Source organism: Nicotiana tabacum, chromosome 24 (genome assembly GCF_000715075.1).
Source record: "Nicotiana tabacum cultivar K326 chromosome 24, ASM71507v2, whole genome shotgun sequence".
Lineage (NCBI taxonomy): Eukaryota > Viridiplantae > Streptophyta > Magnoliopsida > Solanales > Solanaceae > Nicotiana > Nicotiana tabacum.
The window spans coordinates 35,710,749-35,735,920 of NC_134103.1; the positions used below are offsets into that span (position 1 = coordinate 35,710,749).

The window sequence follows — 25,172 nt, forward strand, 5'->3', positions numbered from 1 at the left end:
TTCCATGGAACAAATCAACAATCTGGAAGCAAGCTTGCATTCCAAAACCGAGGAGGCTGGTGTTGCCGAGCAGAAAAGAGCCAGAATGGAGGAAAGGCTCAAAAAGGTCATGGAGCAGAACCATGAACATGCGAGAACAAATACTAACCTTAGCCAAACCTATGGCAACGTGAGGGCTGAAAATGAATAGCTACAATCCCAAATCAAGAAGCTTCATACCAAACTCCAAGATCAAGAAGACTCTTTCCTCCTCGAGAAAACTTATGCAATTTACCATATGATGAGGAAGACTTTAGAGGACGCCAAAGAAGGCATTGCAAATATGGATGATTGTATGGCTGAAGCTCTTGAATTGGAGATAACTGCCTTCAATAACATTCCTGCTCGGCCCACAACTTCAAGCTCCTCGATCACAAGTTCTGAGCCTTCAGGAACCGCATAGGAAGCTGGAGAAGAATATAAATATGAAGGTACTGGACCGAATATGGAACAACATTCATCTACAAAAGATGCAGAAGATACTTCCCTTCATTCGGACTCTGCCGGCAAAACCAATTAATGTTTTTTGTAAATATGCTAAATCATCTATTGAGTTTGGAATTTTCAATAAATAATAGACATCTTTTGCTTAATCACCGTGCAAAAATATTCTTTTTATTTGATAATGCTCGGATTTTTTTACATCTGATAACTTTAATCCCGGGCATTCATAGTAGCCGTTAATTGGAGTTCATAGAGTATTCTCTCTTCTTGTGGATCGAGCCAAGCGCCTCAGCAGTATAATAGATGCATCTATGGTTCACATCGGTCAGTCCTCGGCAGTGTACACATCATTCTGGATCGGGTCGTACGACCTCGACATAAATCGTGCATGATATTGCTTGGAGTCTGAATGTACTTGATAATTCTTTCGTGATTTGAGAATTTATGAATACTTGATGGCTCTTACTTGTTGAAATTAGTATGTGATAGTTGGAGACTCTAACCGGTATTTAGTTAAAGAACCACTTATTTATTCTTCATTAATTCGTTATTATTGATGTATTTCCCTACCTATTTATAATTTGTGCACTTTATTTATTGACCCTTAGTAAGTGTCGATGTCGACCCCTCGTCACTACTTCTTCGAGGTTAGACTAGATACTTACTGGTAAATGTTGTTTATGTACTTAACCTACACTTCTGCACTAATCATGCAGGATCTGAGGCAGGCACATCAAGCGGCCATTTAGGCATGTACCCCCATTACCCAGAGGCTTAGTGGTGAGCTGCTCTCTATGCCCGTTCTGCAGTGCCCGGAGTCTCTTCGCACTGTATTTATTTTTTGTCTATCTTACTCCAGGCAGTAGTATAGGAGGTTTTGTATATTTTACTAGTTTACTCGTGCACTTGTGACACCGGATTTTGGGAGTATTCTAGTAGATATATTATAGTTTGGGTATTAAATTCACTATTTTACTCTTTCATTATTTTATGCTTTACTTTACTATAATTTCCTATTAATATTTCTCTTTATAAATAATATCAATTACTTTAAAAATATTAAATGAACAATTACATGGATAGTTCACCGTTGGCTTTTCTAGCGGTGACGTTGGGCACCATCATGGTCTATAGTGGGAATTGGGTCGTGACAGCTTGGTATCAGAGCTCTAGGTTTACATAGGTATCATAAGTCATGAGCGGGCCTAGTAGAGTCTTGAGGATCAGTGCGTAGACGTCCGTACTTATCTTCGAGAGGCTATAGGGTGTGAGGAAACTTCTCTTTCTTCATCTAATATCGTGCAGTTGATGTTGTGCTAAGTATCTTTCTCTTATTCTCTTACAAATGGTGAAAACGCGCATGGTAGATGTACCCGGCCATGGAGGAGCTACTCTCCCTATTGCTAGAGGCAGAGGCTGAGGGAGGGCTCCAGCTTCTGCCATAGGATGAGGGCGTCCTAGAGTTGCTCCTATTGTGCCACCAGTGGATCCAGTGGAGGATCCTGTTATTGAGGGGCAGGGCGAGGCACCTGCATCTGAGCCGGTCTTAACGGATTTCATGTCCGCACCGGAATTCCAGGAGGTCATGGGCCGTATGATGTGGTTCATGGACTCTATAACGTATGCTGGTTTATTTCCAGCAGACCCAGCCATATCTCAAGCGGGAGAGGGAGCACAGACCCCTACCGGTCAGGCTCCAAGGCATGCTATTGTCATATATCAGACTCCAAGTGCACTATCCGTGGGCAGGGCTCAGACAGTTGCAACGGCTATACCAAAGCCTAGACCAGCCTCGACCGGCGAGCTGCATAAGCTATTGTATAGATAGATGAGGCTACATCCTCTTGCCTTAGGCGGTGAGCGACATGAGGACCCCCAGGACTTTATTGATCATTGCAGAGATAGACTGTACAACATGAGAGTATTGGAGTCCCACGGGGTGGACTTTACCACCTTTCAGCTCGAGGGCAAGGCCCGTAGATAGTGGCAGTCCTATCGTCTCCGCAGACCACCAGGTTCTCCTCCCTTGACTTGGGACCAGTTCACACATCTCTTTCTGGAGAGATATATCCCACTCTCTTAGAGGGAAGAGTTACGGGGTCAGTTCGGGCAGCTCCAGCAGGGTCAGATGTCTGTGACCGATTATGAGGCTAGGTTCTCTGAGTTGTCTCGCAATGCACTTATGATACCCCCACCGATGCACAGAGAGTGCAGAGGTTTATTTCGGGCTTGCACTATGGTATTCAGGTCACTATGGCCCGAGAGATTGAGATGGGGACTCGTTACGAGCAGGTTGTGGAGATAGCTCGGAGGATTGAGGGCATTCGTCAGCAGGGCCGAGAGCAGGCACCGAGGGACAATAGGTCTCGATATTCTGGAGGGTTCAGTGGTGCTCTATCTGGGGACAGAGGTCAGTTTGTGAGGGGCCAGTCTAGTAGGCCCACATATCCAGCACCACCGCCTTCTCAGGGTACTCCAGTGAGGCCCTATTTCAGCTCTATTCCAGAGAGCTCCTACCGTCCACCGGTGATTCAGGGTTCTTCCAGTGGGTGTTCATGTCCCTAGGGTTAGACTCAAGGTCATTAATCTTCCGCACGGAGAGCTTGCTTTGAGTGAGGGAAGCTTGGTCATGTGAGGAGATTCTGCCCTAGGCTTCGGGGCAAGGCAGTATAGCAGGGTCATTAGCCTATGATTATCTCACCAACTGCCGCACCAGCCGTCCGACCACCCAGAGGCGGAGGGCAGGCGGTTTGGGGTCGCCCTAGAGGTGGAGGCCAATCAGGTGGCACTCTAGCTAGGTTCTATGGCTTTCCATCCAGACCAGATGAAGTAGCCTCAGAAGCCATGATCACATATATTATTTCTGTCTGCGGTAGGGATGCTTCGGTACTATTTGACCTAGGGTCTATGAATTCATATGTTTCATCTCTATTTGCTCAGTTTTTGGGTATTTCTTGTAAGTCCTTGAGTGCTCATGTATATGTGTCCACGCCAATGGGCGATTCTGTTGTTGTGGATCAGATTTACTGGTCATGTATTGTGACTTTCTATGGTTATGAGACCCGAGCGGATCTTTTATTGCTTGACATGACCGACTTTGATGTCATCCTGGGCATGGACTGGTTGTCTCTATACCATGTCGTTCTCGATTGCCATACCAAGAGTGTTACCTTAGCGATGCTAGATTTGCCTAGATTAGAGTGGAAGGGTTCATCTATCAGTTCATCCAGCCGGGTTATTTCTTTGTTGAAGTCTCGACATATGGTCAAGAAGGGTTGTTTGGAATATCTAGCTTATGTTTTGGATACTGATGCAGAGACTCCCTCGATTGATTCAGTCCCGTGGTGCGGGATTTCTCCGATGTGTTTCCTTCTAATCTACCAGGCATGCCACCATCGATTTCTGTATTAATTTTGCACCAGGTACCCAGCCTATCTTTATTTCACTATACCGCATGGCTTCAAAAGATTTGAAAGAAAAGCTTGAGGAGGTGCTAGCGAAGGGGTTCATCAGACCGAGTGTATCGCCTTAGGGTGCACCGGTGTTGTTTGTAAAGAAGAAGGATAGGACTATGCGAATGTGCATTGATTATCGCTAGTTGAACAAAGTTACCATTATGAACAAGTACCCATTGCCGGTTATTGATGATTTAGTTGACCAGTTACAGGGTGCCAGGGTGTTCTCTAAGATCTACTTGAGATCGGGGTATCATCAGCTGAAGATTCGTGCTTCGGATGTTCCGAAGACGGCTTTCCGGACTAGATATGACCACTCTGAGTTTCTAGTGATGTCCTTCGACTTGACTAACGCCCCGGCGATATTTATGGATTTGATAAACCGGGTGTTCGGGCCATATATTGACTCATTTGTCATTGTCTTCATTGATGATATATTGATCTACTCGCGTAGCATGGAGGAGCACGATCAAAATTTCAGAGTTGTGCTTCAGACCTTGCGGGAATAGAAGTTATATGCTAAGTTCTCCAAGTGCGAGTTCTTGTTAGATTTTGTGGCATTCTTGGTGCATGTTATATCAGGCGAGGGTATTAAGGTAGATCCTAGGAAGATCAAGGCAGTCTAGAGTTGGCCTCGTCCTGCCACGTTGACCGAGATCAGGAGCTTCTTGGGGTTAACAAGTTATTATCATCATTTTGTGGAGGGCTTCTCATCTATTGTGTCACCTTTGACTAGACTGACCCAGAAGGGTGCTCCGTTTTGATGATTTGATGATTGGAAGGTGAGCTTTCAGAAGCTCAAGACCGCATTGACTACAACATCAGTGTTAGTGTTGCCTTCCGGTTTAGGGATGTATATTGTGTATTGCTACGCTTCACGTGTTGGCCTGGGTTGTGTATTAATGTAGGAGGGGCGAGTTATTGCATATGCTTCATGTCAGCTAAAGCCCCACGAGAAGAATTACCCCGTACATAATTTGGATTTGGTCACGATAGTTCATGCTCTCAAGATCTTGAGGCATTATCTTTATGGGGTTTCTGAGGCATTATCTGGATCGCGACCTGAGGTGACGTCCAAATCCACTACTAAAAAGTAAATGGACACGGTCGTATGCTATATAATTTACCCAACTATGAGTCGGGGTCGAATCCCACAAAAGAACAATATGGAGGCGATTAGGCGTGTAAGAGAATTATCACTTATTATACTAAGCCAAACACTTAGAATGATTTTAAGAAAATTTTTATAACTAATTGCAATAATGTAAACTAACCTAGAAAGCAAGTAAAATTATCAATGGCTGCAAGCATGGATACATGGGGATTTACACTCAAGTAACGATCCAATGTATTTTACGATTTTACAAATATGAGCGAGTTTATGTTAATTAGCCTCGGGTAATAATTCTATATTAACTTCTTCCGAAGATTAGCAACACTTCCTAATTGAATTATCCCTAAAACAATTAAGAGATTAAGCACACCCGAATATGGCTACAAGTAGTTCAATCCTATACCTAGGTAGAATTTATAAAATGAGGGTTAAGGCCTCAAGTTCTTGTTAATTAATCTTTTTCAACCCCAAATTATCTTTCCCAAAATTAATTCTAACTAAATGGGCGAGTCCTAGGGTTAGATAATCCCTTTGGAAACATTAAAGAATAAGAATAATTAAATAAACAATAACTTACTTCATAATAAATAAAAATCGTTCAATACATAAGCACAACAACATATTTAAGCCACACTTTAAATATGAATAATCCCATAAACAAGATTCAAGTGTTGGAAAAAATACTACACACATAGATATACAATACAAAGCAAGAAAATAAAAAAATAAACATAAATGGGTAAGAAATTCTCAACCAAAAGCTTCAATTCTTCAAGTCCCAAGTGTGTGTGCAAGAACCCTAGCTTCAAAACTTGTGTTCTCTAGTCAAGAGACTGAAAATGTCACGACCCAAAATCCCACCACAGGCGTCATAACGGCACTTAGTCTCTAAGACTAAGTAAGCCGATTATAATTACAATTCAAGCCATTTTTTTTTATAGATAATCAAAACCAATAGCAGAAATAATTACAAACAACATCCCAAGACTAGTAATACTAAGTCACGAACTCTAACTGAATATATGAAATGATATCAAGGATCGAATATTCAATACTGTTGGAATAATGATTTAACCGTACAATAAAATGGAAAGACTCCAAGGGACTGCGGTGACCAAGCAGCTCTACCTCGAATCCTTGCGATCTCACCTGGCTCCGATAGCTCCAATACCTGGCTCTGCACAAAAATATGCAGAAGTGTAATATGAGTACACCACAGTCGGTATCCAATAAGTATCAAGACTAACCTCAGTGGAGTAGTGACGAGGTACAGTCGAAACACTCGCCATTCTAATAACATGTGCAATATAGCATATAAAATAATAGGAAAGAAATAACAATGATGGCAACAATAATCAACCAGTAATATACACAGCAGGGCGACAAGAACACCATAAATATTACGCAACAAATAATGAATACAAGTAAAATCAATTAATCAAGTCCTTCCAATATAAATATTTCACCTATATAATTTTCAAATAGAAATTTTCATGATATAATACTTTCAAATAAATCTCTTTCAATCTCTTTCAAATATAATTCTTCAAAATAAATATTTTTCAAATAAAATTCTTTCAACTAAATCGCCCGGTGACACAACATTTTAAAATAATAAAATACGGGTCTCAACCCACTTTTATATTTCCACGGCACTTCATGTCAATTTCTCTATCACAACCGCACGGACAACTCACGTGCCAAATATCATCATTCATTTAACCACGGCATCTCGTGCCCATGTTTCATATCACAACTGCACGGACAATTCACGTGCCAATATCAATATTATTTACTCACGGCACCTCGTACCCACATTTTATATCACAACTGCACGGACAGTTCACGTGCCAATATCATCATTATTTACTCATGGCACCTCATGCCCACATTTCATATCACAACTGCACAGACTATTCACGTGCCAACATCATCATTATTTACTCACGGCACCTCGTGCCCACATTTCATACCACAACTGCACGTATAGTTCACGTGCCAATATCATCATTATTTACTCACGGCACCTCGTGCCCACATTTCATTTCATAATCTACCTGGCAATAACCGCAGGCTAACAATTTCAACATAGATCAGACTATTATCAATTTACCAATAACAAGACAAACTGCAAGGTATAAAAATGAACACAAGGAAAATCACAACATCACATGAAAATTACCAACGCAATAACCCCACATCATTACATATCATCCCTGACAATAGCCACCCTTATCTCTCCTATAGCCACCCTTATCACTCCTATAATAGCCTGCCTTATCCTTCCGCCCTGACAATATCAATGGACACCTTTATCGCTCTTATAGTCACATTTATCACTTCTATAATAGCCTCCCTTATCCCTTCGCCCTGAGAATATCAATATTCACCATTATCGCTCTTATAGACATCCTTATCGCTCTTATAGCCACCCTTATCACTCCGCCCAGACAATATCCCAACACACATAACAACAGTGAAATGTCACCCTTATGCCCACTTAATATCAACAATAGAGTGCCACCCTTATACGCCGCATAACAGTAACCCGAATCATACAACAATTCACACCGAATATTATCACAACATCATCAACTCGTATTTATAAATTGCCCGTAGGCCACAACCATTCCAAAGGTACAATAAAGTCAATTAATTTCACAACAGATAGTCCACGGCTCAACACAATGTATATAAAATCTCAAAAATAACTCATCACAGCACAACGCCTTCTTTAATCCAACTTTTTGATAAATATATAAACGCCTCAATTAAACTTATTTGCAAATGAAAATCCATAATGTTATTATTTTCCAAAAATATCAAATCAACAACACACGGAATTCATATAAAAATCCAAGTGACAATAACACCAAATTATCATATAAAATACAAATTCGACAAACAAGGAATGAGCGGTGACAAATCAAGGATTTACTAAGTTCCAACAATTTTCCAATTTAATACATAAGGGCATTTATGAATTTTAACCGATATAATTTGTACATATAAACCAAGTACGTACTCGTCACCTTGCGTACATAGTTTTCAATTACATAATTTCCGCATAAGACTCAATGCCTAAGGGGTAATTCCCCCACTCAAGGTTAGGCAAGATACTTTCCTCGTTTCGCAATCAATTTCAAGATTCCAATAAACCTTTGCCTCGCGAATTCGTGTCTGAAAGCTTAAATCTAGTCACAAACAATTCAATATACTCAACACGAATCATAGAAATTAATTCCATATGAAAATACTAGTTTTCCAGCAATATTCGAAATTAAACTCAAAAATTGCTCGTGGGGCCCACGTCTCGGAATCTGACGAACTCACAAAATACGACAACCCATTTAATTACAAGTTCACCAATACCAATTTTATCAAATTCTGATATCGGATTGACCTTCAAATCTTCATTTTATATTTTTGAAAGATTTTACAAAATATCTGATTTTTCTTCCATAAATTCACGGATTCATGATGTAAATGAGCATGGTATCATGATATATAATCAATATAGTATAAGGAACATTTACCCCAAGATTTATCCGTTAAAATCGCCCAAACATCGCCCAAATGAACAACTTGAATCTTTTTGGAATCAACTCTACAGCCACACTTGGTTTGAACGACAATTGTGTATACTTCTTTGAATCTGGTCCCTTCAACACCGGTAGTGCTCTCGGGATATGATCCAGTCGAGCATGGAATTCTTAGTATTTTGGTCCATTCTTTCATTCATTCCCCTCATTTATCTCATGAGCTCGATTTTTAAAGGATCATTAGCATTGTTGTCGTTGCCGGATCCACTACCTATTCCACCTGCTTCATTTTTATTAAAATCGAACTCCTCTCTCAAAATGACGTTACCGGTTCTTTGTGCTTTTTGATTTGAAGGCACGCTGGGAGAGGCTCTAACTCCTCCATTAGAATTATTGGAAGAAACTGAAAGTGCTTACTTCAACTTCGTCAGTACACGATCTTGTCTTGAGAGATGATTCATGATTTGTCTTCGTGAACCGGAATTGTCTCATCTTCATCGTTGGGAGTTTCACTAGTTGAATCATCACGCAAGAACATGTCCTCACGCTCGTTGTTTGTTTTAACATTGAAAGAGATGCTCACATTATTAGCTGCCATGTCTGATTTATCTTTTGCTAAAGAAAAGAGTCAAACTGCGTTAGTAACAAATGAATGGATCAAAGTAATAATACAATTGTCTATGCCCCACAGTGTGGACCAAACTGTTTACATGAAAAATAGTACAGTTGAATTTGTAACGTAGTTTATAGACACGTGAATTAATTTGATCCAAGAATATAAAATAAATAAGAACAGAAAGAAATTGATTGAAAAAAACTTGAAGAAAATACAAGCCTAACTGTGGGTTGAACTTCTCCGAAAGCAATAATAAGAGCAATATGAAGAACAAAAGAAATGATCTTGTTTTATAGAATAAAAGCTAGTTTTGCTTCTTCTTTTTTTTGCATACAAATGTTTCGTGTCCTACAATGGATACAAATTTTTCTATTTATAGCTCAATTCAGGGAGACAAGATCCCTAAATCAAGCTCTTCTTTAATATGAATAAAACCCCTATTGATGGCTGCATAACGATTGAGCATTAATGCAAAGATTCTTTATAATAGTTGTTCATTGAATGATGTCTTTTCCAACCGATATCTTTCTTTTGAATCTTTGCCCCCGATTTCAACGCATTCGAAACTTATTTAGTACCGGTCACATGTTCGTAACCGATGCCAGCTATTTGCTGACTCATATCTTACTTGTCTTTATTTTTACGTGTCAACTCGTCGAGCATCCATCCGTCGTTTATCAATTTTACCCCGTACATCTTACAAATCTATAGAAGGATAGTAACAATTTGCAATTTAGGCGTTTTTAGGCCACGTCATTAAGAGGCTAGGGGGTTGGTGATTACAAGAGACTTTTCATTTCATGTGGTAGGTGAGTACAATAGACTTTTAGTTTATGGTGTAAAATCATACATCTTCTGGTCCACAATAATTGATCATTTTACCCTTTTATTTTGGTCCAAAATAAGTGTTCATTTACATAATCAAGAAGGAATTAATTTTGTTTTTTCAAAATTTGTCCTTATTTACATATTCTAATGTGTCAAGGTTACAATTAATTAAAATTAATTTGATGAATATATTTTTTTTTTCTAGAAATTCGTATTTCCTTTAATTGGCGTACCAAAGGTAAAATGATCATTTGTGAACCGGAGGGAGTAATTGGTAATCCTCTCTCCATAAGCATTTATAACCATTAAAGCTTGTTAATTCAAATTATATTTTTTGTTTCCTGATTTCAAGATTTTCTCAAATTTGCGTGCTCCTTTAATTTTTAAAGCCCCGATACTGTCATAACTCGAACGGCATATGCGCTGTAGCTTCGCTCCTTTGCAAGTTATAGAGAATTGTGCCACATCAAGAAACGTAAACCAATCCCACTGGTTTGCACTCATAAAGTGACTTAAATATGGCATCTTTTTAGCTTTCAAATATTTTTGAATCCTACACTACGATATTATTATATATTATAAAATATTAGAATATGGCTATCAGATAATTATTTTATTTATTATCCCTTACTTGTGAACTTCTTTTCTAGGACTGAGGTGTCATTCCTTTTTTTTTCATTTCTCTCAACCGAACTCTTTCTTCTTTATGCAATGTATAAAAGATTCAACAATAAAAGTTTCCAACTTAGTAATCCTTCGTCCTAAAATAAGTGTTATTTTTACTTTTTGAGATTCGATTCGGCTAAAACTAAATTGGATTAGATCAACTTAATATTTTAATTAAATTAAAATTTAGATATTCAAAAACTGTACGATAATTATTACTTCCTCAATTCAATTTATGTGGCGGTATTTGACAGGACACAAAATAATAAAAAAGATTAATTTGCGTTCCAAAACAAGGCATAAATATTTGTGTGACTGTAAATCATCTCACTAAGAGTAAAAAAAAAAAATTAAAGTTGAATTATTTCTAAATAAAAAAGTATGATACTCTCTCCGTTTATTTTTACTTGTCTACTATATTAACAATATATTTTCATTTTTACTTGTCCATTTTAGCATATTAAGAAAAAGATAATTTTTTTTCTTCCTGTTTTACCCTTATCGTAAACTACTCATTTCTCAAATCATTCCCCAAGACTTTTTGAAATGTTATAATTATTATGGGTAAAATTAAAAATATATACTTTATTTATTTATTTCTTAAAGGAAGCGCAAAGTCAGTTGTGGATAACTAAAAGTGAATATGAGGTGTATTTCTTTTTGTGGGATAGACTAAAAAGAAAAGTAAGACACATAAAATGGGGCAAAGGGAGTATAAGTTACAATTCTTCTTGCGTCAACATGATGAAAATTTATATTTTAAAATATTACTCAAAGTTCACATATAGTTTTAATCTAGATGTGAAAATTGACCAATAGTTTGGAACTGAGGGAGTAGCTGAAAATTGAGATTATTAGATGATGAAAATTCAAATTAATATTACCTTAACCTTGAATGGTCGTTAGAAAATTGAACTACTTTAATCTTGAATGTTCCTTAAAATATTAAACTACTTTAAAATGTTCCTTAAAATATTAAACTACTTTAATCTTGAATGTTCCTTACAAAATTAAACTAGCAAGTAGTCGGTGAATAGCCCAGGTGTGTGCAAGAAGACTATCTTGAATAACACCGTTGTTAAAAATATCAAATAATAATATATAAAAAAAATTATTAAATAAGTTTAATACGTACCTTCTTATCAAGGATTGGGGAATGCCTGCCATTACAAACCTCCTCATCCATTCAAACTCTGGAAAAACTACGTCCCATTTCCTTCGGAGGCGGATGTCGTTAGCTGCTTACATGTTCAACTATACCCATAATTTTCAATGCAGAGTAAAAATTTATACATAAAATTTTATTAAAATTACAAAAATAGTAGATGTGAACCTATAACTTTAAAAATATAATGGGTTCAATGCTAAAAATATTAAAGTTGAACCTATAGGATTTAAATTCTGGATTCGTCTCCGCTTTCCTTATAACCTCAAATTAATTAGTCCCAAATATTTTCACCATTTCATGAAGGACTTTCTAATAGCCATCTGCTAAGTTGCGGCCATATATCTAATCTACTTCACTGCTAATTTCTCCAATACGTCGAAGTTGTTTAGCTATTCAGTTTTTGGTGAACATGAAAATAACACTGATGAAACAAACGTATCACACATTCTGTTTGGCATTGCAGGGTCCGCCGAAACATGGAAGAATCGCTCGCGTTACTCTGAACTCTGGTGGAGGCCAAATGTAACGCGAGGATTCGTGTGGCTTGACAAGATGTCCTCGGCCCCGGGAAATGAGCCCTTGCCATAGACTTTCCCACCCTATAGGGTCTCACAAGACACTTCCACATTCAAGTACACTTGCTCGTACGGTAACAGGTTAGCAACGGTGGAGCCAGCTTAATCCTTTCGCTGAAAAATGTACTGCGTAACTAGGTTAATATTTTTTATTGACGTATATTATCATATATGTTGAATCCTCTTTAGCTTCTTTATTTGCTTACTTTCTTATCTCGTGAGTCGTGACACCTCTGAGTGAAATTCCTGTTTCCGCTAATGTCTACTGCAGGTCAGCTGTTAGGATTGCGAGGCTTGTGAAGGAGAGTTTTGAACTAGGCTTCAAGAATGTGAGGTGGTTCGTCATGGGAGATGATGATACAGTTTGCTTTACAGAGAATTTGGTGACAGTTTTAGCTAAATATGATCGCAACCAAATGTATTATATTGGTGGGAATTCTGAAAGTGTGGAGCAGGACGTAATATGTTCCTACAGTATGGCTTATGGCGGCGGCGGCTTTGCTATTAGCTATCCTCTAGCTGCGGAGCTCGTGAAAATTTTAGATGATTGCATTAATCGCTACCATTACTTGTATGCTTCTGATCAGAAGGTTGGTGGGTGTATGGATGAGATTGGCATTCCTCTTACGAAAGAACTCGGTTTTCATCAGGTATATATATATGTACAATCTTTTGGATTATCTTTCAAATCGAAGATTTTACTTTACGTAATAGTATCATTTTTTTTGTTGTCAACTAGATTAGTACTATGTCCGTTCTAGTTTATGTGACGTACTTCAGAGAACGAGAGTCACTAATTTTCAGCGTGAATTTGAATATAGAATTTTTAAAATAAAAGTTATATATTTGAAAACTACATGAAAAAGTACTATAGTCACACTTATTAGCAATTTAAAATATATAAAATAATATATACTTACAAAAAACGTGATCAAACTAAATCTTGTTTGACTGTCTAAAAAGTAAATGTACAACATAAAGTGGAATAGAGCGAGTAATATATCCTAGCTTAAATAACACTATTATCATTTGGAGAATCATTTCTTTTTTCTTTGATTAGAACTCTAGAAAATATTCTTTAAACAATATTTTAAACTACAAAATACCTTAATCTATAGTAGTATTACTTTTATGTTGTTGTCAAATATGTTAATTTTATTTTAAAAAATTCTAAGAAATATATGTTCGAAATCACATATAAAGTTGGACCCTTTTAACCTTGATACTCTGAACAGCATTTTTCGTTTTTTGAGACGGACGAAATACTGTTTTAAAGTTAATTTGTTTAAATCAAAATTGTAACACAAATTTGTTGTAAAAAAAATCAAAGTGTGAATAAAATTTCAGTACCCTATTCTTATGTATTCCAGTATTCATCGTGGAAGGGTAGGAAAAGAGCAATTACTATATACTCTTATATAGAAACTGAAAATTTTACTAAGCGTGTTTGTTAAAGATGGATATAACAGGAAGCCCGCGAGGGTTTTTGGCAGCACATCCCCTGGCGCCGTTAGTGTCACTGCACCATTTGGACATGGTACATCCTCTAATTCCTTTAATGAGCCAAGTTGAATCAGTGAAGAAGGTGACTCAGGTTTATAAAAAGGACGTGAGCCGGACGTTGCAGCAGAGTTTGTGCTATGACCTAAATAGAAACTGGTCAGTATCAGTGTATGGGAATATGTTTACCCGCAAAACGGATAGAGTTGAATTTGTACGTAGTTCTAAGCTAAGGATATGTGATATAACTTGACACAAATCGTAAGAGTAAATAGAAATATCGAATATTGACTATAAAGAATGAAAAATAAGCAAAGTTGAAAAAAAGATTTATGGATTAAGCAAGATGAATCAATCTATGAAGCTAAAAAAGATAATTCTTCAATATGGGAGTGTATGATATCTGAGTTACTATGTATGCAAAACTTCCTCCTTTACAGAAACATAGCCATCTCTTTTATAGTGGGGGGATCCTACTTTAGATATAATTTAAAATACATAGTGGGGAACCCATGATAAATCAGTTTTTCCCTAATTCCCGCCGAGATTCTCTCCCTTAGTGCGGTTGTAACGGCTCTTGTCTATGAGCTCGATCATGATCGGACTCGGTATTGGTCGGTATTGGTCGGTTTCCAGTTTTAGAGCTCAATGTAGGTTTGAGCTGTATGCCGACTCTGGCTCTTAAGCTCGATTCCGTCGCTTCTCAGTATAGTTCGATTTGGACTCAAGCTCGATAATGGCATCGAGCTCGGTATTCAATCTGACTCCGAAACTCGAAGCTTGTTCGTGCCTTCTTCATATCTCATCTCGATATTATGAAGATGCTCTTCGGTCCATCTTCACCAATCGTACGAAGGTTGAAAACGGTTTTGACCGTATACAGATAGTCCCCTCGTTTCTCGGGAAGGATGTGGCGAGATACGATATAATTTTCCAACGGCTTGATTAGATACACGCTGACATTTTCATCGAGCTCGATCATGATGTACGTGATAGATGTCCCGCCGGTTTAGTTTATCAAGGCATTTAATGCGTGTCAGACGATGGTCGGCCACTGTTGATACTGAATGGACGTTGCTTAATCTATAAATAGCCCCTTTCTTTACCATTTATCACTTTTGCATCTCCAATCTCCAAATTTTATAAAGATCTTTCTTGCATCTTCTGAGTAAATCTGTGATTTTTCTGCAAATATCTTTCTTCAAAACACCACATCTTTGTCATCTCCTTCTATTTACCATCTCTAAATAAAAAATGGCGAAAACATCTAAAATCGTTCCTCAAAAAGAAAAAGCTTCTTCTTCATAGCCTGTCATCGAAAAAACACCAGTGGAGCCACGACCTGAGGAGTGTCTTCCCGGGGCATGTGTTCTTACCTCTGATTTTAAGGTCGATAACGGTTCGTCGGTTCCCGGTCGGTGCGAGCCAATATAGAGGTATATGTGCTCGATAACCGAGGGGCATCTCGAACAGATAAGGAAAGATTACAACTGGTAGAACAAAGAAGTGGTAATCCCGGCTCCCGAAGAAGATATCACTACTTATGTGAAAGGGTTTTTAAGTGTGTATACTTACTCTTTCACACTGGCCCCCCTCGACCCTGTCGTCATTGATTTTTGCCGCCAATATCGAATAACCCTAGGTCAAATACATCCTTCATTTTGGCGGATCATTATTCTGACCCGCTTCTTCGTGAACAAGATTGAGGGGATGCCTTTCTCCCTCGACCACCTCATTCGATTGTACAGCCCTCGCCTCTTTCGAGGCGAGTTAATAAAACTCCAGCGCCGGGCCACCAAGGTTCTGTTCTCGAGTATAGACGAGGACAAGGATCGAGGTTGGATGGGTAGATTCGTTCGAGTGAAGACTTCGGACCTAATACCGGCCTAGAAGGTGCCATTTCCCGAGGAGTGGAACATGAATCGTAAGTGTAACTCTATTGTTATCTCCTATTGTTTTGTTCCTCTAATTCTTTCTCACTGATATCCCCTTTTGTGATGTAGCGGTTCCTTGGATGCCCGGTGCAGTTTCTGACCTTAAGAACTGGGTACGGGATCAGGCTTCGACCTCTACATACGCCGAGCGCTTATGGCGTGATTTGTCAAAGGGCCGATGGGACGCCAAAAATCATGGTAAGCCTTTTTCTCGTATCTTTGATAGTTCGAACGAAGCGTTTTAAATATACTTAATCAATTTTCTTGTGTGTAGGCCTGGGCAAAGATGCGGTTTTGAGGCCCCCGTCCGACGAGGAAGAGGCTTCGGCCTTTGTTCCAAAATCGGTGAAGGATAATAAGAGAAAAAGGGCCTCTACTTTCGAAGATCCAAAATTGAAAACGAGGACGGCTCGTAAGCCGACAAAGAATACCATCCATTTGACCGAAGAATCAGTTCGGCGTCTAATGGATGAAGATAAGGAAGAAGAAGACAATGGGTCCGTACTAATCATCGATGCCTCAAAGGCAGCTGGATCGATGGTGGTTTGTGTGTCTCCGCCTCGAACTGAGGTGGTATCGGAGAACGATTCGGGCAGAGTCCCCGAATTGTTAGAGATCGAGGATGCTTCCCACCGAAGTCAACGAACGGTGGGTAGATCTGAAGGGGCCGGTCTTGAAGCTCTCCGAATTGAGGAGAACGCCCAAAGTGAATCGCTTGGGGCAATAGTAATCGGAGACTCTCCCACTCTCCCTGCTTTTTTCGAAGGGGCGATTCGGGAAGCCCAAGCTTTGGGGGCCCTCGAGATAAACCGGTCTCATGAAGGGGAGGACCCCTTCTGTGATTTGTTTACTGGTGTCGAGGATGTTGCTGGCCCTAGTGATGTGTCAGGCCTTTTCTGTGAAGTGCAACAAGCTCTAAATCGGGTAAGCTCTAACTACCTTCGTTGATATCACTTTTATGTTTGCTATTCTTCTCTAAATTCTTTTATTCTTTCTTATGTGGGCCGCAATGGTTCATCGAGAAGCATGTTCTCGGTCTCGATCTGAGTTGCGTTGTACGAGGCCGACCTTCGACGGTTCACGGAGGAGAGGAATGCCCTTAAACTCCTCTTCGGGCAAAAGGAAGAAGAAATCAAGGGCCCCCGAGTTGAGTTGGCCAAGGCGCATCAAGACCAGACCGAGCAGGTAATAATAATCTTAAAAACTCATGGGCTCGATCCTGGAACAGTGGCTAATATTTTGATCTCACAGATGCAGCAGAAGCTTGAGGTAATTGGGAAGCTTTGTGAGGAGGTCGATATGATAAGGGAGGAGTCCTTGGGATGGAAAGATGGTATGGACCGTCTTTCCGCAGAAAAAGAAACTGATCGAGCCCAATTATCATTGGCCAAAAAACAACTTCAAGGTATGAAGGAGAAGAGCACAGTTCAAGCAAGAAAAATAGAGGATCTCGAGGCTCGGTTGGCCTCCGAACTTGCCAAGGCCAAATCGGACGCCGAAAAAGCAAAGGCCAATGCGGATGCATTCGTGGCCGTCTATCGGGCCGATGCTGAAGCTGCTCAGGTACAAGCAAGAGAGGCAGCCGAGACCGCTAACACTCGAGCACATTGTGTTGTTGAACTTGCTAAATGCCAATCTCGGAGGGAGACCCTCGAGGAGATCCATGCTCGAGGTTTCGATCTCACCGAAGAGATAAAAAGGGCTAAAGAGCTCAAAGTCGATGATGAAGCCTTGGCTTCCAATGATGATGATGATGATGATGATGGTGGTGGTGGTGATGATGAGAGCAAAAGTGGGTCCGAGAGTAGGGAGGAGCCCGATGGAGAAGAGACCGCCCCCGGAGATAACCAAGAAACCTAGCCCTTAGTTTCCATTTTGGTTTTTTGTGTAGGGTCCTGTTCGGACGTTGTAAACACTCTTGTATATATATATAAAGATCTTTTCTTTTCCCGACTTGCCTCTATTTTATTCTCTGCCTTGTGTAGATTTTGTTTCATTCATGACTTATGAAGGTTTAGATTTTGTTTCATTCATGCCTTATGAAGGTTTTCATAAGGCTTTAGGCAATTTGATCGAATTTGGAACTTGTAGCCTTTATAACCGAGAGAGTGATTGCTCAAACTCGAAATAACGTAGCCCGTAGGCTTAGTAGTCGAGTGAGTGATTGCTCAAACTCGAAGTAATATATCCCGTAGCTTAGAGGTCGAGTAAGTGATTGCTTAAACTCGAAGTAATATAGCCCGTAGGCTTGGTGGTCGAGTGAGTGGTTGCTCGAACTCGAAATAATATAGCCCGTAGGTTTAGAGGTCGAGTGAGTGCTTTGCTCGAAGTTGAAGAAATATAGCCTGTAGGCTTGATAGTCGCGTGAGTGATTACTCGAACTCGAAGAAAGGTAGTCCGTAGCCTTAACAATAGAGTGAGGGATTGCTCGAACTCGAAGTAAGGTAGCCTGTAGGCTTAATAGTCGAGTGAGTGATTGCTCGAACTCGAGGTAAGGTAGCCCGTAAGCTTTATAGTCGAGTTCTTTGTTCGAACTGGAAGAAAGGTAGCCCGTAGGCTTAATAGTCGAGTGAGTGGTTGCTCGAACTCGAAGTAAGGTAGCTCGTAGGCTAAATAGTCGAGTGAGTGCTTTGCTCGAACTCGAACAAAGGTAGCCTGTAGGCTTTATAGTCGAGTGAGTGATTTGCTCGAACTCGAAGAAAGGTAGCCCGTAGGCTTAATAGCCAAGTGAGTGATTGCTCGAACTCGAAGTAATATAGCTCGTAGGCTTAGTAGTCGAGTGAGTGATTGCTCGAACTTGAAGTAATGTAGCCCGTAGGCTTAGTAGTCGAGTGAGTGCTTGCTCAAACTCGAAATGATGTACCCCGTAGGCTTAGTAGTCGAGTGAGTGTTTGCTCGAACTCGAAATAAGAGTAGCCTGTAGGCTTAGTAGTCAAGTGAGTGATTGCTCGAACTCGAAATAAGAGTAGCCTGTAGGCTTAGTAGTCGAGTGCTTTGCTCGAACTCGAAGAAAGGTAGACCGTAGGCTTAAAAGTCGAGTGAGTGATTGCTTGAACTCGAAGCAAGGTAGCCCGTAGGCTTAATAGTCGAGTGAGTGCTTTACTCGAACTCGAAGAAAAGTAGCCCGTAATCTTTATAGTCGAGTGAGTGTTTTTCTCGAACTCGAAGAAAGGTAGCCCATAGGCTTAATAGTCGAGTGAGTGATTGCTCGAACTCGAAGTAATGTAGCCCGTAGGCTTAGTAGTCGAGTTAGTGTTTGCTCGAACTCGAAATAAGAGTAGACCGTAGGCTTAGTAATCAAGTGAGTGATTGCTCGAACTCGAAGTAATGTAGCCCGTAGGCTTAGTAGTCAAGTGAGTGCTTGCTTGAACTCGAAGTGATGTAGCCCGTAGGATTAGTAGTCGAGTGAGTGTTTGCTCGAACTCGAAATAAGAGTAGCCCGTAGGCTTAGTAGTCGAGTGAGTGATTACTCGAACTTGAAATAAGTGTAGCCCGTAGGCTTAGTAGTCGAGTGAGTGCTTGCTCGAACTCGAAGTGATGTAGACCGTAGGCTTAATAGTCGAGTGAGTGATTGCTCAAACTCGAAGTAAGGTTAGCCCTTGGGCTTCGTAGATAGTCCCCGAGTGAGAATGGTTGCTAGAACTCGAGTCGGTGTAGCCATTTGGCTTTATAGTCGAGTGAGTGTTGCTCGAACTCATTGATATTTTGGTTGTCAGTCCCCGATTTATGGGGTAATGGTCTGCCCTTAAGCCTGTTTGCATAATAGATCTCAAAATAGAGGAATTTTTCTTGGATATAATATATCGGTAAAGAAAAAATATTTCTTTGTAAGTCATTATACATGTGTTCCTGTTTTGTGTCAGTTCTCGGGCCAACTACATGGGCATGGCTCGTTTGATCATTTGGCCCTTACAATTTTTCCTGTCGAGACCCTTTTGCCATGAATAAACGAAGTAACTTCCTTTGTACCGAACTTGATAATCATCATTGTTATGTTCAATGACAATAGGCCTCCGATACTGTTGAATTGTTTTAGCACGATCAATGGTTTCCTCATTAAAAAACCTTGCCTAAAAACCCATTTGGGATAAAACCGTTCTAAGGGAAAAAGAGTGCAAAGCGTGCTTTCAGACCTAAGGCTTCGTGTTGAATAATCCATCCTTGTTCCTGATCGAACGCCTACAAGGGTTAGTTTCGAAATATAATTTAAATAGGGGGGGGGGCCGTACCTTAGCAGTAGTATCATTTTAGGTGTGACACGTTCCAATTGCTTGGTAGTTGATTGTCGTTTATCACACCGAGCTTGTAGGATTTCCACTATACGGCAGGTATCGGTCTCTCATCGACCTTTGGTTGGTAGCCCTTTTAATAACAGCCCTTTGGTTGGATTGATATCGATTATGCACATCGGCCCAAGTAATAGATGGGTACTCGATCAGATTATGCTTCAGCCACCGTGAAGCCATCGAGCTTCATTCGTTTAGACCTTGAGTGAAAGCTTGAACAACCCAATCATCAGTGAATAGTGGTAGATCCATTCGTTCCATTTGGAAACGAGATACAAATTCTCTTAGCATCCCGTTATCCTTTTGTCATACCTTGAATAGGTCTGACTTCCTGGTCTTGACCTTTATGGTCCCAGTATGTGCTTTTACAAATGAATCTGCAAGCATAGCAAAAGAATCGATAGAGTTAGACGGTAAATTATGATACCATATCATTGCTCCCTTTGTCAGGGTTTCACCAAATTCTTTCAATAATACAGATTCGATCTCATCATCCTCTAGATCGTACCCTTTGATGGCATATGTGTAAGAGGTGACATGTTTATTGGGATCAGTCGTTCTAGTATATTTAGGAATCTCGGGAATGCGAAACTTTGTGGGGATCGGTTTTGGAGCTGCACTTGGTGGAAAAGGCTTTTGCATGAATTTTTTGGAATCCAACCCTTTCAACACTCGTGGTGCCCCCGGGATCTGATCAACCCTGGAGTTATATGTTTCCACTTTTTTAGCGTTTACCTCGATCCTCCTTTCTCCTGACTCTATTCGTTTGGTCAGTTCTTCGAACATCTTAGTAATTTCGGGATTAGTCCCCGATTCTTGCTCATTTGACCTTACTATAGCTAGCTCCGTTCTATGGGTGACTTCTCGGGGTGGACTGGGCTCCGACCTGCTCGGTACCTTGGTTTGACTATACAACTGAGATATTGCTACATGTTGAGCTTGCAATATTTCAAAAATCATACGCAAACTGATTCTGTTTTCCTCAACGTTATGAGTTTCTCGAGCTGCAGATCGAGTACCACCATGAATGCTATTTGCAGGTTCAGAATGTAGGTTTGCCTCAATGGCCATATGCGAATTAACGTGTAATGGTATTTCGACTCGAGCTCCAACAGCGTCGACAAGTGGCATTCCGGCCCTGGGCGTCAAGTTGTTGTTCTCACCTTGAAGGCTAGCTCTGTTGTCGATAGGTAAGGCCATTTAATTGAGAACTCGTCGTTGCTAATCCGAAATCAAAGACACTTCCGAAAACAAGCTTAAAATGGTGTGTTTTTGCAGATTCTTATCAAATAATCACTATTATCCTTAGCCCCACGGTAGGCGCCAAACTGTTTACTCAAAAACGGATAGAGTTGAATTTGTACGTAGTTCTAAGGGTATGTGGTATAACTTGACATAAATCGTAAGAGTAAATAGAAATATCGAATATTGACTGTAGAAAAATAAGCAAAGTTGAAAAGAAGATGATTATGGATTAAGCAAGATGAATCAATCTATGAAGCTAAAAAGGATAATTTTTCAATATGGGAGTGTATGATATCTGAGTTACTATGTATGCAAAACCTCCTCCTTTACAGAAATATAGCAATCCTTTTTTAGTGGTGGGAGGGGGGGGGGAGGGGGTCCTACTTTAGATATAATTAAAAATACATAGTGGAGAACCCATGATAAATCAGTTTTTTCCTAATTCCCGCCGAGATTCTCTCCCTTAGTGCGGCTGTAACGACTCTTGTCTATGAGCTCGATCTTGATCGGATTCTGTATTGGTCGGTTTCCATTTTTAGAGCTCGATGCAGGTTTGAGCTCGATGCCGACTCGGGGTCCGGTATTGACTTGGGCTCGGTATTGGTTGGCCTCTAGCTCTTAAGCTCGATTCCGTTGCTTCTCAGTATAGTTCGATTTGGACTCGAGCTCAATAATGGTGTCGAGCTTGGTATTCAATCTGACTCCGTAACTCGAAGCTTGTTTGTGCCTTCTTCAAATCTCACCACGATATTATGAAGATGCTTGTCGGTCCATATTCACCAATCGTACGAAGATTGAAAACGGTTTTGACCGTTTACAGGATACTCAGTTCAATTATCCATGGTTGATGAATGTCAGGGAATTGGTGACTCCAATACGGACGTTCCAAACATTTAATGGGTTTGAAGAGCCATTCACATTCAGTACTCGACCGAATTTTGTAGGACCGTGTAAGAGGCCTATAGAGTACTACTTGGATCAACTTACTGACATCCGCTATGGTGAAACCTTAACTAGTTATAATAGAGTTGGTGATATTAACAAGCAATGCGAGAACGAGCAGTATAGACCAGCATTAGCAGTCCGTATGGTTAATATCAAGGCATCTATTCTATCTCCCCAAGTATGGAGACAGGTAAATTTCTACTCCCTCTATTTTAGCTTATTATCTTATGTGAATGTGTTTGATTGAACACGTAGTTTAAAAGAAAAAAAAAGACTTTTAGATCTTGTGTTTTTAAACATACAATAATTTGTGTGACAATAAAATCATATTTCCTCTGTCCCATTATATGCGATATTGTTTTACTAGACACGTAGTTTAGGGAGAAAAATGACTTTGAGACTTGAGGCATAAAACAAGGTATAGATAATTGTCTGTATGTAATTATTCATTAAGAGTAAATAAAAAATTTAAAGTTAAATTATTTTCAAATATAAAGATGTGTCATTCTTTTTGAAATAGACTAAAAATGAAAAATATATTCTATAAAATGGGACAAAGGGGTGTTACTGGGGTAAAATGATAAGTTTAAAGTTAAATTGTTCTGAAATATAGAACGATGTTAATTTTTGTAAAATAGACTAAGAAAGGAAATAGTTCACATACAATGGAACTGAGGAAGGAATCAATTTTGATGAAATCTTTCTTATTAAATTTACTAATTTACTAACTTTATAAATAGCAGGTACCACGTCGGCAATGCTGCGAGCTGATCAATGGCGAAGATGGTATTGGGAGCATCTTACATATCAGAATCAGAGGCTGCAATCAATGGGAAACAATAACGCCACCCTTTTACGAAAAGTACGGAGAATTTGCCGACTTTCAAAGAATGGTGTGATAAATGAATTTGGCTAAAAAATATTTCAATGGCTATGAGGGAGGGAATTGAAATCCTGCTAACCAATTCTATCCTTAAATTTCTAATTTTATTGTCAAGAAAAGAGCAACACATAATGAGAGATCTCTTATGTAGACACAGAGATTAAAGTGTAGAAATCTTTGATTCCAATCAAAATTAAATTCTATCGTCCCTTGGCTTTGCTAAGTCAATTTCAAGTCCGCTCTTTGCTATATTCGGAAACACTTGTATGTTGTTGCCTTGTCCATTGCAAGAGGGGTTCCAATTGCCCTTTATTTTTTAAAGCCACCATTGGTGGTGATTAGGTATAGCCTAATCTATGTATTGATTGCAATAAAATTACATAGCCAGTGTACTGGATTTTTGTCCAAGCCACCCTGCCAAACAAAAAGGATGAATAAATCCCTATGACAGTTTACATGGGATTAGGCATCAAGGTTGGGAAACTTCTAAGATCCTTAGTTACAAGAAGAGCAGTGTACATATGCCCGAACCAAAAATTCCAAGCATAACCAACCATTATCAGAAGTAAAGGCCTTCATTTTAGCTCGTATTCTAAAATTTAGGATTCCTTCCATGTCATTCTTCAACCAGTTTTTAGCCCCATTAGGTAGGGTCAAATCTTGTATAAAGAATATATTTTGCTTTTGTCTCTCACCAGAATTAACTAAATAATCTACATGATTATTTACTTCCCTGTAGCAATGTTGGAACTTGAAGTTGCCTTGTTTCTTCCAGTTGTTGATCTGGCTTGTGATATGCAGAATATGTCTATTAACATTGTTTTGATTATTAGTCATGTTGATGATGATCATAGATTCAGATTCAATATCCACATTCCTAAATCCGTTTGTAATGCACCATTGAATTTCATAAAGAATAGCTTTGGATTCAGCTACATTATTAGAGCATTCTCCATAGTATTCTGAGTATCTCTTAGAACACCACCTCCTCCTGCATTTCCTGGCTTTCCTTTGCTGCACCCATAAGGACTGTATGAACTATATTCTTTGTCTTGCTCAGCCACCATGTAATAAGAGTATCTCTTATTCCTCCTTGTCTGATAGTAATACCACAGCTATTGGAGAAGTATTTCCAAACTGTGTCAGCCAGCTGTCCTTCTTTGAACAGATGATTCACACTCTCCATATTTCCTGCTTTGCAACAAATGCACTTTGAGGGTCCATGAACTTTAAATCTTTGCAATGTTTCATCAGTACGAAGTTTGTTGTCCGTTATTGTCACGACCCAAACCGTAGGGCCGCGACGGGCACCCGGTGCCTTACTCAAATGAGTACTAATGTAACATATTTTTCTTATCATACCATCATGGGTAAGTGGGGCAGAAGGGCCGTCATGAGATAACTAGAATAAAACATAAGGGAATACTAGACATAGAAAAACCCAACATGGTATACAAACTCATATATATGACATACGGGCCTATACGACCGAAATGATCATTTGTATACTCAAAACATAGGCCGACAAGGCCATACAATCATCCATATACATGACATATGTCTACAAGCCTCTAAAAGTACATAAATATCATAAAGGCCGGGACAGGGCCCCGCCATACTAATCTATACATGTCCAAAGCATACTGACCAAATAGGCAACTCCAGAGCAAGTGGAAGTGCACCAACACCTTCCGCTAAGCTGATAGCCTACTAGGAGGACTGTCAACCTGTCTATCGGGACCTGCGGGCATAAAACACAGCATCCCCAGGAAAAAGGGACGTTAGTACAAATAAAGTACCGAGTATGTAAGGCATGAAAAGCAGTATATAAAAGATATGAAAGAAACATAGAGTAAAAAACTCAATCTGTAAGTCTGAATAGCTCTGTGAATCATGAAACATTTATAATGTCATGCATATGTGTATAAATAT

At 39.5% G+C, this 25,172-nt stretch overlaps 1 pseudogene; it reads left to right on the forward strand.

Annotated features, from left to right (window-relative positions):
- Window positions 1–2,736: 2,736 nt before the first annotated feature.
- Window positions 2,737–24,206, forward strand: LOC142178102 (uncharacterized; annotated as a pseudogene).
- The last annotated feature ends 966 nt before the right edge of the window (window positions 24,207–25,172 follow it).